We start from the raw sequence: 11,142 nt of genomic DNA, 5'->3' as shown, positions 1-11,142 counted from the left end.
TTTGTCCCAATCACTGTGAGAAACAACAGATGAGTTTTGGATATTGGGAAGCATGTGCCAAGGTGCAACAGGAGTGTTATCAATCATGAAAAACTGAATTTCTGTTCTGTTGAAGCCAAAGTTGGGAAGGTTACTTTAAAAATGTATTCCATTACAGTTACAAATTACTTCATAATAAATGTAATCAGTAATGTAATCCAAGTTTCACAATATGAAAGTAATGTAATCTGATTACTTTTGGATTAGTTCAAGGCCACATATGTAAATAAAGTCAAGAGAAAAGCAATATGATCTAAAATACTTATATTTAGAGCTTATTCAAGAGCTTAAAAGTGGAGCTAGGGTACCATATGGTTTTCCAGAAAGTGGACCCCTTTTTTTCTTTTTTTTTCAGGTGTTCAAAACATACATACATATATATATATATATGTATATATATATATATATATATATATATATATATATATATATATATATATATATATATATATATATATATATATATATATATATATATATATTGTGAAGTCACTGTTTGATGCCGTACACAACAGCGCTTCACTTTCACACGTTTGCTGAGAGTAGGCTAATGGTTGAGAGGCAGGAATTCGGCCAATAGTTACTGCAAGCCTTTTATAATCGACCAGTTGGTGTGCGAGAAGGCGGGAATTACAGAGAAGGGTTAAAACAATGCAAACATGCGCATACATGATGCAGTATTAGACCATAAGCACATCATAATGAAACTAAAGCTGAATCCCGGACATTTTCTCAAATTTAGATGCTTTTTTAAGGTCCCAAAAACAGGACATGCCTGGGAAAAAGAGGACATATGGTCACCATAACAAAAGCATTTCAGAGAACAATTTGTGTTGATTTCTACCAAATTAACTTGCACCAGGAGGTTGCTCATGTGAGCCACAACTAGCAAGAGAGAACTAGAGCTATAATCAAACACCTGTCTATATTGTGTTATGTCAAAAGTTTAATTTCTCCAGTTTTAAGTGAATTTTTTAAAATCCTGATAGTATTCCCATTTTTTTTTTACTAAATGTACCTGAATCTGATTACTGTAGTTTTTTTTTTTTTTTTTTTTTTTTTTTTACAGATTACACTTACCAGTTTTTTTGTATTCTGATTATGTATCGCCATTACATGTATTCCATTACTCCCCAAGCCTGGTTACAGCATATATGTCTCTGGAATTTGGGAAATGTAAAGTCTATTTCCTGTCTTACAGAAACACTAAACAATCTGAAAAAAGGCTCTTCATACTGTCTGGGGTTTGACAGTCAGACTTCGCATGCTAGTTTATTCCTCATTTCCATATAGCTGAGGCATTAAATGTCAATCCTTCATATTTCTGATGTGAGAGAATAAAAGTGGCAGAAAGAGTGAGTTGCTATAATGCTGTCCCATGTTTGAATGTATAAATACACTTCTGGATTCTCATGGTGTGAACAAATGTCATTTAACTTACCACACATATGTCCTCATGCATAGGTAAATCTCATTGTCAGGGAGTGGCTAAGCCCTTCCTGATTTCAGTGCAGGCTTTAAACATCAATCTTGCAGCATCGTCGCTGTATTTGTATAAGTTATGGACCAGCCTGAAGTCTGCAGAGATTGCCGTGAGGCTCAAATAGCTGCAGTGAACTGTGCATAAATACATACCGTTGGATTCCTGTAACCACAAAAGCATAAAATTTATCCAGCTTAGCCTAAAATAATGTGCATGCACACTCATAAGAAACATCAAGCATATCAGCTCTACACAGCAAAGCAATTAAAATAATTTACCAACTGGAGTCTCTCAGACCCACTCATGCACACATACACACATGCACAGAGCATAACTCACCTTGAAACACCTGCTCTCCATATATTTCTGCACAGCAGGACTGATGGATATGAAGAAGAGACCTAATGACTACTCTGCTCTTATGCCTTATATGATGGTCCGGTTCATCCTTCTGTTCCCGCAGAGATGCAGATTAGTCACACACAGTGGACCCCTGATGCTCAATGCAGCCAGACTGAACATGTCCCGGGTAAATGGGAAGAAGCTGTTTCACTCACACACAGCTGGACACATAATAGAGGTCAATGACTCCTCTGTCAAAGAGCACTGCTCTACCTCTCCATTGTGCTCCATAGCTTTCCATCTTCACTGACTAGGAGACAGGGACAGACAATTCTTCCAGTGTAAAAATTCAAGATAACTGACAGCCCTTATGTACAAAATCACATACATTTCATGTTATTGTATATTTTTTTGCATGTGATTATGTGAGTAATACACTTTATGGTCACATATGGAGAAACACATGGCGGTGTATTTGACCTTACTGTGTCCTGAAATTGCACATTTGAATTCATCAAATGAATACATGGCATCATGTTAATAATATGTCATCACAAGTGAAAATAACACCACATGCCGTACCTGTAGGACAATTATTGAATAATGTGGAAAAATACAAACACATCTTACGCTTGAAAACATGATATGTGAAAATAAATGAATCATGTGGGGGAAACAATCACATGCTGAAAAATTAGAGCACGTCTTACATGTGAAAACTTAATATGTGAAAAAAAATTAAGCGTGAAAAAAACACATGAAAAATATAAAAACGTGTTCTAAATGTGAAAACATTAACCAGAAACATTAAGAAGAAGCTAAATGTTTTTTTTTTTTTTTTTTTTTTTTAAAAAGACAACATGAAGCATCTAAATGTGCAAATTCTCATGTGAGCCATCTGATTATTCACATATAACATTAGTGTGACTTTTCTGTAAGGCATTTGTCTTTCATTGCACCAGATCTCTTTAATGCATTTGTCTTCGCTGTGCTTTAAACAAGGGATGTGTCAATTAACGCATAATTCTTTAAACAACTTTCTTTTTACTGCATTTCACACAGCATACACAACAGCCATTTCTGCAAACATAAACAGGAGATGAAAGCATAATGTGCATAATGTCTGCTCAAAGTCTTTCACTAGTGTACCAGCTGTATTCAACAGGGAACGGCACAATTTAACTCGACTCAATTACACAAGAGCAGGTTACTTCTCCCATTGGGCAAAGAAGTTCCTCAAAGTGCATTAAATGTCATATTATTAAAAGTGTAAGGAACACACTGCTAATGAGCCTAGAAGGAGATTTTGTGTTCCTTTTGAAACTGTCGCATTGTACGCTCATTAAATAGTCAAGGCACAAATGTACAAGGAACAAAAGTTCCATAGCTGACTATTTCTCTAATGAGCCCATGAGAAAATGCAACACAAATATATATTAAAAATAATTCTTAGGATTTGTGGGAAACAATTAACTAGGTAAACCACCAGGAATATAGTTTAAATAATAAATGTGGAAAAGCATCCACTGACCCACAACTGAGGTCTAATATACAATAGCAAAACGTTTATAAATCACTTCTTACTGGTTCAATTACTTGTCTCAAGGAACCAATCATGTACTTTAAACAGCTATTGTATAATCCACCAATATGGCTGCATTGAGGACTCTTCTCAGCACACTACATAAACTACATAATTACTCATTTTAATGTTCTACGTTCCTGCAACACTGGACACAAGGCGAAAGAATTTACCTCCGATGGGACACCAAGCCATCACAGGGCAACATTTACATACACATTCATATACTCATTCATACCCAGTCCAATTTAGTGTAAATAATCCACCTACACACATGGTTTGAGACAGTGGGGGAAAACTGGAAAACACAGCGAGAGGAAACCCATGCAAACACAGGAAGAACACGCAAAGCTCACAGACAGTAAGCCAAGCTCAGAATTAAACCCTGGACCCTGGAGCATACAACTCTAGAGGGAGTACATATCAAGCTTACACACACTGTAAAACCGGATAGTTCATTTAACTCAAAAAATTTGAGGAAACTAATTACAAGTTGATGAATCAATTTCTTTAAGCCAAATACACTTAAATATAACAAAAATTGAACTAAAAATTTAAACTTGCTATATTTAAGTGTATTTGGCTTAAATAAATTGATTTATCAACTTAAAAATTTTGAGGTAATAAGTTTCCTCAAATTTTTTCAGTTAAATGAACTTATCCGGTTTTACAGTGTACCTTAGATTAGCACAAAAGCTTAGATTTATGAAGAAGAACCCTATACTTGTCAAGTATACATTACATCACAGTGAAATTCTTTTTTCCCACTGCATATTCCAACTTGTTAGGGATTCAGTTAAGTTGGGGTCAGAGGACAGGCTCAGCCATGATACAGCACCCCTGGAGCTGATAAGATTACAGGCCTTGCTGACGATGCTTGAACTGGGGCTTGAACCCACAAATTTCTGATCAGTAACCTAGAGCCTAAACTGTTGAGCCATCCCTGTCCCTGAACTTCCAACTAACTTCCATAGATTGAGTACATGTTAGGCTTAGCAGTTTAATCACACCATATTTACCTGTCAATCATCTAATCAGGATACCATCACTGACAGCTCAATTGTATTCTTCATGCTCCACAGCTCTCTACGCTTAATTACCTTTCAATTAACATGACTGGTAAATATAGGCTGGTGTGATCTGATTGATTAATTTGCAGCAAAATAACTGTAATGGCTGTCACTGTATTCTGTTCAAGAAGCCTATCATAAAGAACTACTGCAATACTCGATTTAGACATGATATTAACAAATCCATTTTTAAATGTCATTTGAAGGCTTCAGTCAGTAATGGCTGCATACACACTCTTATACTACACATAACAAATGCTATTCAGCACTGGTTCCCCCCTTCAGTGGTTATATAAAGTATAAAGTATAGTAATGGTTCTTTATCCACCTGTCAGCTTTGCTATAAACAGCCTGTCCTTTTCTTGTGTTTTTCAAAGCTGGGAAAAAGATTATAAGCGCTGCTTTGAAATATGTAAAATAGGACGAATATGATCATTGTAATAATTTTAGCTCTGTGAGATTAGTCATCACGTTACATGACGTGTTAAATGGTGAGAATATGTTAATTAAAAGACTGCTGAGATTATGCATTCAATATTTGAGCTATGCTAAATAGGCACTGCAATAACATAATATCTAATCCTGGGCATAACTAAAACGTTTTATTCCACAATTGACTTTTCTGCAATATAAACAGACTAAAGTCTATTTGAATAGAGTTTACTGTAAAATGTGTACTTTATTGTACATTTACTGTGCTTGGGACTGCATGATGGAGCATCAGGTAGACTTGCCGCCTCATAGATCCAGGATCACTGTTGTAAGTTTTCTAGTACAAGTAACCCCAAATCCCTTTTGGTTTCCTCTGGGTTCTCCAGGTTCCTTCCACAGAATAAAAGAACGCCAGTAGGTGGACCGGGGACTCTAAGTTGTCCCTGAATGCAAACAAGTGTGTGAATGACCAGCTCCACATATCCTGAAGGGGAAAAAGGCATCAGATGTTGACAGGTTCAAGCAATCCAGTCTTGTGTCAGGCATGAAGACAGTGTAAACAAGTCAAGCTATATTGACCCATACTGCACTTCCTACTGTCATGGTGCCCTTGATCAAGATATTTTTGTAACAACCTGTATGCTCCAGGCTGTTTGTTTACAAGGCATTGTCCAGTTGTGTCTTTGCAACTGAGCTAGACATAATAAATAATTTCCTGTTCCACTTCTAAGATACTTCTGCAGCGTTTTAAATTGCTCAGGAGCAATTGGCTCAGCAGCAGTAATAAAAGGCATATTGCAGTTCAAGTATGCAATATACTAAAATATTATTGTAAGGATTTTCACAGGAATACATAGCCTACTACTTTAACAAATAAAGCAAGAAAATGCCCATCATTCTTTCTCATTGCTTTTTTGAAAAATAAACCCCAACAACTTTTTATTCAACTATTTTGCTTTCTTGTACAGTTACTCAAAAAAGGAACTCTTTTACTGTCACTTGCCATTATATAAGCTTGATTTTTTTATTTACAAACAATAAAGGCTTGATTTCTAAAAATAAAATAAATTAAAAAAATCACACAAACAGCAGCTAAATACAGAGTTAAAATTGATGTTGGCATGTTTGGTTATGTTGGTTATGCAGTACTCTTTGGTTATGTGGTAATTGCTCTGCAGGGACTGAGTAGAGCAGAGCAGCGTGGGTTTTAGTCATACGCTATGTATTCTGCACAGAACACTATGCATCACTTGTCACTAACCTGCTGAATTATAAAGGAATATGACGGGTGGGTGGAGGAGAGGACCGCTATAGGCTAGTCTGAAAATAACCTTCATGCTTTAGTATTTTGACTTCAGTATTAACAGGATATGCTATGCATAAAACATGTTTAATGATCGTCTTGTACTTATTTAAAGGCATGTCACATGTGAGGGTAAAGACAGTGAGAAATCAGTCTTGCCATTCACTAAATATCACAGACGGCAGAAATGATCTGCTATAAATAGCATAAGACAGCACAGTCTCAGTCTTTCTCCTCTAGATTAACAAATTGTGCCTTTGGATAATGGAGTAGATTAGGGATTTGGGATTTAGGACTTGATAAATTAATGTTTGACTTGCTTCAACTTAGCCGTTTATTTTTATTTATTATTTCTTTATTTTTAGATGGAATTCAGATAAATGTACTTCTGATTTACTTATCATTATTATTCCATGCCTATTTTCATCCCTTCTTTTCTTTCCCCCTATATTACCAAATCCACAAATAACTGTAAAAATCCACAACAAATACACAAATAACAAGAATGTGAGTCATTACAGAACAATTCTGCAATAACTGATATGTTAAGACAACCATGTATCCATTACTTTCTTGATATAAAATCTAGAAAAATTAATTGCACCCCATTGTACAAATGTTGACAGATAGCCAATGGCTGTAATTAGCTATGATGAGTTCCAGACCTCTATAATTTCAGAAGGTATTTTCTCCCATGGAGCCTATCTACAGTTGACAAATTCAATATGGAAACAGTGGCATACTGATAATGTGGTAGTAGAATGTAGTCTATTATGTGGAAAACCTTTCCAAGACAAGCAGTGATGACTGGTTCTCAACTGACATCAGAGCAGCTGAGGAGGACTTTAGGTTTGTCCATGGTCCTAATCATTATGATTAGCTCAAACCAAATGCTATACTACCAGAGATGTACTTCTTGTTGCGAGGTATGAGAGCTATTATAGGCTAACATCTGACATAGCCATTATATATGAGTTTATGAGAATATTTATAAATATAAGTGTTTATAAGGGCAATCAGTGCTTTGTAAAATGCTAAATATTTGCAACATTGCTAGCCAAATCAGCTAGCTAGTTGCAATAAAGTCTGCTGATGTACCCCACTTTAGCTGCAGGTTACATGCCATTTATAAGTAAAAAGATGCAAGAGAGAAAAGGAGGATGAGCACATGCACAGAGAAAGAGAGAAATAATGCATAATTCCTTCAATCATTCATTCATGCATCTACAATAATCATTTTATCTTGGTTAATGTTGTGGTTTTTAGGAGCTGCGAAGAAACTGGAGAACCCAGAGGACAAAGCAAAACATGAGATACACCACATAGACAGTAAACTGAGCTCCGGACTGAATCGGGGACCCTTGACCAGTGAGTCAGCAAGGGTACCTGCTGCACCACCATGTTTATCTCAATAAATTAAACAGTCTAACTTCAGTCAGCGCAGTTTCTAGAATATAAGATAACATAAGATAAAATATTAGTAGAGAACACTTTATTGATCCAAAGGGGAAATTAGAGTGTTCCAGCAGCGTAGATAAAAGATAAGACACAAATTCACATAGCCTAAGAAATGAAGTAAAAATAAAATAAAGATTAAAATAAGATGAAGTATAATAATTATTGAAAATACATATATATATATATAAAAGTAAAAAATATAAAACTGTATGCATAGCTAGATATAATATAAATAGTAAGCCTATATATTATGTATAATATACATATTATAATTATGATAAGGTGCAGGAAGTACAGTATATTGTGTTGTAGTTCTATACAGTGTAATAGTTATGTATACAGTATTATCCCCAGATGCGATAGTTATCCATAGACGAGGTAGTTTCAGTTGCTGTATGTGTCCTGTGCAGATAATGCATAGATGTACTACAATGATACATGGATTGCAAGAAGAATGGAAGTATAACATAACAGAGAAATAAGCAGTTGGTGTAGTATACATTTGGCATTGTGATATAGAGTATACTCACAAAAATTCTCATCCCAGTTACAGCCCTGCGATAGCCTCCATTTGTAAAATGTCTATGGAGTAATCTTGAGAAGCCTGACACAATGTTGTCATATACATGAGGTACACCAATCAACTGTAAGATTAAAACAACCTGCATAATATTATGTAAGTCCTTCATGGGCCAGCAAAATAGCTTTGACCCGTTGAGGCATGGACTCCACAAGACCGCTGAAGGTTTGGTGTGGTATTTGGCACCAAGACATTAGCAGCAGTTCTTTGGCGCTTCCATGGATTGGATGCTCAATAGAATTGAGATCTGGGGAATTTGGAGGCCAAGTCAGCACGTTGAACTCTTTGTCATGCAGTTTTTGCAGTGTGGCAGAGTGCATTATTCTGCTGAAAGAGGCCACTGCCATTAGGGAATACCGTTGCCATGAAATGGTGTGGTCTGCAATAATGTTTAGGTAGATGGTACATGTCAAAGTAACATCCACATCCACATGAATGCCAGGAGCCAAGGTTTGCAGAGGTGGGTAGTAACATGCTAGATTTACTTCATTGCATTTACTCGAGTAACATTTTTTGGGGAAAAAAATACTTTTAAGAATAGATTTAACTAGCCATACTTTTACTCTTACTCAAGTTAATTTTTAATTAAAGAAATGTACTTTTACTTTGTTACATTCTGTGGCATTCCTCTGTTACTGTTAAATGTTAATGAATATATGTGGTTCTAATAATTAGTTTATAGCATGTATAATGAGGTCGCAAGTCTTGCGATATGCTGCATTGGCCTGAATGCAGACGCAACAGCCGCTCACTCATTCCTGTAAGATAATGGCCGAAGAGTGGGAAGAAGCAAGTCAAAGGAGGCAGGACACACACACAAACATTCTAACACACACAAACACTTACTCTCTCACTCTACACACACTTTCTCTTCTGTTCTAGTCTATAGTCTGTCCTTTTGTTAACAGTTGTCTTGTTTAAATGCAGATGCTGACGAGTTAGGGTTATTGTTAACATGTTAACATGTTGTGAAAATAAAGACAGTCAACTGTTGGGAAAATGTTTGTATTTTGGGGTGTGTCTGTGTGAGATTTTGTGTTGAAAATAACAGGTTGTGTGTTATTGTACCCGTCACAGGACTGGGATATGCTGCTTGATCTTGAACGCAGGTTTTATATCACATAAACAGAACAGACAGACTTTCAAGGAGAGGTGTGACTTACAGTTCTCCATGTAGTCTGAGACTCAGGATTTTCCCTTCATTTTAATCAGATCCGAAATAACCAGTAACTTGCTACCGCTCATTGGACACTTTATTATTCTTACTCAAGTAATTATTAACATTATTACTTTTACTGTTACTTGAGTAATTATTTTTATGTGTAGTTTTACTTGTTCTTGAGTAAAATCTTTGGCTACTTTACCCACCTCTGGAGGTTTCCCAGCAGAATATGGCCCAGAGCATCACACTGCCTCTGCCGGCTTGCCTTCTTCCCATACTGCATCCTGGTGCCATCTCTTACCCAGGAAAGCGACGCACACGCACCCGGCTGTCCACAAAAGAAAAAGTGATTCATCAGACCAGGCCATCTTCTTCCATTGCTCCATGCTCCAGTTCTGATGCCCATGTGCCCTTTTTATTCACTTTCAGTGGTGGACAGGGGTCAGTATGGGCACTCTGACCAGTCTCTTGTTACACATCCCCATACGTAGCAAGCTGCGATGCACTGTGTGTTCTGACATCATATCCAGCATGAACTTTTTCAGCAATTTGTGCTACAGTAGCTCTTCTGTAAGATCGATCTAGATGAGCTAGCCTTCACACCCCATGCGCATCAATGAGCCTTGGGCGTCCATGACCCTGTCGCCTGTTCACTGGTTGTCCTTCCTCGGACCACTTTTAGTAGGTACTAACCACTGCATACCGGGAACACCCCACAAGACCTGGTGTTTTGGAAATGCTCTGACCTGGTCGTCTAGCAATCACAATTTGTCCCTTATCAAAGTCACTCAGATTCTTACGCTTGCCTATTTTTCCTGCTTCCAACACATCAACTTCGAGAACTGACTTTTCACTTTCTGGCTAATATATCTCACAATTTGACAGGTGTCACTGTAAGGAGATAATCAGTGTCTGGTCTGAATGAATATGAATGAAGTGTAACAGCGCAATACCGTCTGTGTATGAGCAACAGTGAAAAGAGAGAGAGCTAGAGAGAGAGAGAGAGAGAGAGAGAGAGAGAGAGAGAGAGAGAGAGAGAGAGAGAGAGAAAGCTAGAGAGAGAGGGGGAGAGAGGGAGAGAAAGCTAGAGAGAGAGAGAGAGAGAGAGAGAGAGAAAGCTAGAGAGAGAGAGGGAGAGAAAGCTAGAGAGAGAGAAAGCTAGAGAGAGAGAGAGAAAGCTAGAGAGAGAGGGGGAGAGAGGGAGAGAAAGCTAGAGAGAGAGGGGGAGAGAGGGAGAGAAAGCTAGAGAGAGAGAGAGAGAGAGAGAGAAAGCTAGAGAGAGAGAGAGAGAGAGAGAGAGAGAAAGCTAGAGAGAGAGAGGGAGAGAAAGCTAGAGAGAGAGAAAGCTAGAGAGAGAGAGAGAAAGCTAGAGAGAGAGAGAGAGAGAGAGCAAGAGAGAGAGAGGGAGAGAGGGAGAGAAAGCTAGAGAGAGGGAGAGAAAGCTAGAGAGAGAGAGGGAGAGAGGGAGAGAAAGCTAGAGAGAGAGAGAGAGAGAGAGAGAGAGAGAGAGAGAGAGAAAGCTAGAGAGAGAGGGGGAGAGAAAGCTAGAGAGAGAGAGAGAAAGCTAGAGGGAGAGAGAAAGATAGAGAGAGAGAGAGAGAGAGAGAGAGAGAGAAAGCTAGAGAGAGAGAGAGAGAGAGAGAGAGAAAGATAGATAGAGAGAGAGAGAGAGAGAAAGATAGAGAGAGAGA

The sequence above is a fragment of the Ictalurus punctatus genome, chromosome 4, assembly GCF_001660625.3.
Source record: "Ictalurus punctatus breed USDA103 chromosome 4, Coco_2.0, whole genome shotgun sequence".
NCBI lineage: Eukaryota > Metazoa > Chordata > Actinopteri > Siluriformes > Ictaluridae > Ictalurus > Ictalurus punctatus.
The sequence above is the reverse complement of the archived record's forward strand: the minus strand, read 5'-3'. Positions refer to the sequence as shown.